We start from the raw sequence: 4,308 nt of genomic DNA, 5'->3' as shown, positions 1-4,308 counted from the left end.
TCCCTCCCCTGTGTTTTTCCTCCTGCAAGCCCATCTCCGTTCCAGAAGAAAGACACTTGGAGCTATCACCGTGGAAACCCATCTGCCGCTTCTTATCTGCTGGTGTTTTTTCCTCCCGCTTGGAACCATCTGGGTGTCTCACTGCAGTATTAACAGGAGCGGGGGCTGAAGGCTTTGGAAGGCTCTGGGGTCTCAGCTTCCACTTGCTGGAGCACAGATAACCCCAAACCGTGGTGAAGACTTACAGGGCCATGCAGTATCGATCCAGTTCCTGCTAAAATGTGTCTGTCCCACTAAGCCCACAGCAGATAATTCATACCTGGGGGAGGGCCAGGGGAGCAGCCCAAGGGACTCTGGGAGGGGAGTTGGGAAAAGCAGGTCTGCCCTCTGCTTCTCCCCCAGGCATGCCTTGTGACCTTGGACAAGTCACACCCTTTCTTCCTGGGCCTTCAATTTCTCACCATCAGCCTAATATAGTAGCAGGACTAGGCTTTCCAGAGCAACAAGATCTGGAATTCTCAGTCAGAAGTAATCTTAATATAGGTTGCAGGTCAGTCCTTCCCTTTCCCATCCTGTCAACACTTGACTTTATTAAGGAAGAGTGTATGAACTTGGAAGTGAGGCAATGGGGATAGTGCTTGACCTTCATCTGTCCACTGGGGCATCATCTAGCAGCCCTGAGAGTCACATGACTCCCTATGTATTAGGGTCCAGATGTTTTATAAGTCTGAGACTAAGATGCTAACTTACAGAAAACAGATAAGATAGAAAGGACTTCTGTCCAATGGCGATACAAATGATTTCTGACCAGCAGCGATCACCTCAAAGGTTACAGTCATGTGCTGTAGGGTGGCAGTCCCCAACCTTTTTGGCACCAGGGACCAGTTTCACGGAAGACAATTTTTCCATGGACCAGGATGGTGGGCATGGTTTGGGGATGATTCAAGTGCCTTGCATTCATTGTGCACTTTATTTTTAAACTTTTGTTTTGGGGTATGGGCTTTCCCGGTGGCTCAGTGGTGAAGAGTCCGCCTGCCAACGCAGGAGATGGGTTTGAGCCGTGGGTCGGGAAGATCCTCTGGAGCAGGAAACGGCAACCCACTCCAGTATTTTTGCCTGGGAAATCCCATGGACAGAGGAGCCTCATGGGCTACAGTCCTTGGGTTAATGACAACAACAATTGTAGATAGCTGATTAACGATGCTGGGATAGTTTCAGATGAACAGCAAAGGGACTCAGCCATACATACACATGTATCCACTCTCCAAACTCCCCTCCCATCCAGACTTACTGTGCACTTTGTCTTCAATCTCATGCTGCCACTGATCTGACAAGGAGGTACCATCCTCGGCCTGGAGGCTGGGGACCTCTGCTGTAGGGCATTTGCCAGCTGGGACTCTGACTAGCAATCTTCTTTCAGCCTTCTCTGTGCTTTGCTGATCAATGAGCCCTCTGAACCAGGGGCTTCCCAGATGGTGCTAGTGGTAAAGAAGCCGCCTGCCAATGCAGGAGACAAGAGACGTGGGTTCAATCTCTGGTCAGGAAGATCCCCTGGAGGAGGGCATGGCAACCCACTCCAGTAGTCTGACTGAAGGATTCCACGGACAGAGGAGTCTGGAGGGCTACAGTCCATAGGGGTTGCAAAGAGTCTAACACTACCGAAGTGGATTAGCACGCACCACTCTGAGCCAGCTTTGTCATCCTGAGAGATTCCTCATGAATGAGTGAAATACAACTTTGACAGGTGCTCATGATGCATTTTCTAAAAACATATTTACATACGGCTGTGCTGGGTCTTTGTTGTTGCGTGGGCTTTTCTCTAGCTGTGGTGAGTGGGGGCTGCTTCCCAGCTGTGGCGCTCGGGCTTATCACTGCAGTGGCTTCTCTTGCTGTGGAGAAGCAGGGCTCTAGGGCGCGAGGGCTTCAGTAGTCGTGGCTCCTGGGCTCTTCAGCACAGGCTCAATACTTGTGGCACACAGCCTTAGCTGCTCCACGGCATGTGGGATCTTCCCCATCAGGATATAAACCAGAGTCTCCTGCATTGGCAGGTGGATTCTTTACCACTGAACCACCAGGGAAGCCTCTCACTATACATTCGAATAATTTTTTTAAAAACATTTTGAAGATTATGAGTTGACAGTTCACTGAGCCTCATTTTCCTCTTCTATAAAATGAGGAATCTGAAGGAAGGGCTTACAGATTTGCTGACCACGTGCCAGCTGCTGTTGAGCTCTCTGGATCCATGGTTTCATTTAAGCCTTGCAGCAAAACTTCCAGGGCAGCTCTCAGCCCCATTCTACAGGTGAGGTTAGTGAGGTTCAGAGAGGTGAAGTGATTGCTCCAAGGCATCACAGCTAGTGAGTAATAGAGCCTGGTTTTGAATCACTACATCACAGGGTGGGGGCTGATTTCTGCTTCACAGGTTCATTATGGGGCTCCTTAAATTAGACAACACGTGGGAAAATGCTTGGCAAACTTTACAGGGATGGACATACGTGAATAATGATAGTCAGCCCAAGACTGCCTTCTAACTGGCCCACCCAGCTGTGGCCCAGGGTCTGGCTCCTCTCCCCAGGGAGGCAGTCCTCTGTTTCCTGCACGGCGGTTTTCTGTTATCTGGAGAAAGCCAGAGGAGATTGAGGTGAGCGGGCATCTCTGGTCCAGCCCCTCACAAACCAGAACACCTGCTGAAAACCGTAGGCTGAGCTCTCAGCTCCTGCTGCTCCTTTGGAGCCTGCATTCCTGGGACAGGAGTTGAGAGTGGGGACTGGGGGATGGCCGATCTGGACAGACCAAGTAAAGCCAATTTAAACCCTAGTTCTGAAGTCATTCTGTGCCATCCTCCTGAATATTTCACCTGAATTAGACCTTCTCTGTAGGCTCCAGAAGCCACGCCCAGCCTCCTCTAGTTCCTGGAGTCTCCCAGAGCTGTCCACGCCTGGACATCTCCACCTCAGCCCTGGGTGCCAAGGGGTTAAGCACTGGGGCCAGCTTAGCAAGTGTTTACCTAGCAGGCAGGCTGCCTGGAACCACAGGTAACTAACAGCCTGCTTTCCAGAGCTGAGGCAGGAAAATTTATTTGTCCTCACCTCCCTCCCCAGGGATGCTGCTTGGCAGAGTAAACACAGCTTTCTGTTGGCTCTTTGAGGAGATGTTCAGCAGAGGGGTGGGAGCTGGGGGCAGGGATCAAGCCTAGAGGTGCTCTGAGGTGGAGTTGAAAGGGGTTCAGTCCCCTTTTTCTGGACTCTGGGCCCTACCTCGGGAGTCTGGCTTAGACTGACATTCTTAAAGATGTAATCATTATTACTGTTATTGATGGAGACCCTGACATATTGTACATCACTTCATTTAATTCTTACAAGCACCAGAAGGGTGAGGGACTCTTACTTCTGCTTCCGGATTAGGGACAGGAAATGCAGAGGTGAAATCACTTGTCCAGGACCATTCAGCCAGTGGGCGGTAGAACTGGAGCCAAACCACAATCTCTTTGACTTCAGATCTGCTGGGCTTTCTACTCTCCCTCATGGGACAAAAGGCTACTGATTTGTTGAGTACCTACTATGTGTCAGGCACTATGTTGAACATCTTATTTCAATCTCTAATTATTTCCTAGAATCCCTTTGCTACACCATCAACATCAAAAAAGTGAGATAGTACAGTTCATAACTGGGGAAGGAAACACAGGTGTGAACCCCAGAAATAAGAACAAGATGGGTTTTAGGTCTCCTCTTGTAATCCAAAGGTGTCCTCATTGGATGTCCATCAGGTCCTGTGGCCCCGCCTCATCCAGACCCTGATGCTAGCCAGCTCCCACGTCCCCTGCATCCTCTGCAGTCCAGGCCACCATTATCTCACACCTTGATCATTGCACTGGGCTCTGGGCTCTGCTTTTCTCTTGCTCACTGTGTCCTCACAGCAGCGAGGGGGATTTGATAAAATGTAAACCCCATGCCACCTCAGCTGCAATTCCATATTAACCCTGTGTTTTTAGTTGCTGTGTTTTGATGTTTGACATCAGGGCCTTGCTGACCCGGGAGGGACTCCCCCTTCTAGGGTAGCTAGTTCCTACAGATAGTAAACAGCTCATCCCTGAGCCTGTTTTTCAAATGCAAACCAACCAATTCAGACAAAGCCAATGCAAAAAAAAAACCCAACCAATCTAGGCAAAACCAACCACTGCCAGCAAAGGTCTGTCTAGTCAAGGCTATGGTTTTTCCAGTAGTCATGTATGGAAGTGAAAGTTGGACTGTAAAGAAAGCTGAGCACCAAAGAATTGATGCTTTTGAACTATGGTGTTGGAGAAGACTC

Source organism: Bison bison, unplaced genomic scaffold, assembly GCF_000754665.1.
Source record: "Bison bison bison isolate TAMUID 2011002044 unplaced genomic scaffold, Bison_UMD1.0 scf7180017864516, whole genome shotgun sequence".
Classification (NCBI taxonomy): domain Eukaryota; kingdom Metazoa; phylum Chordata; class Mammalia; order Artiodactyla; family Bovidae; genus Bison; species Bison bison.
The sequence above is the reverse complement of the archived record's forward strand: the minus strand, read 5'-3'. Positions refer to the sequence as shown.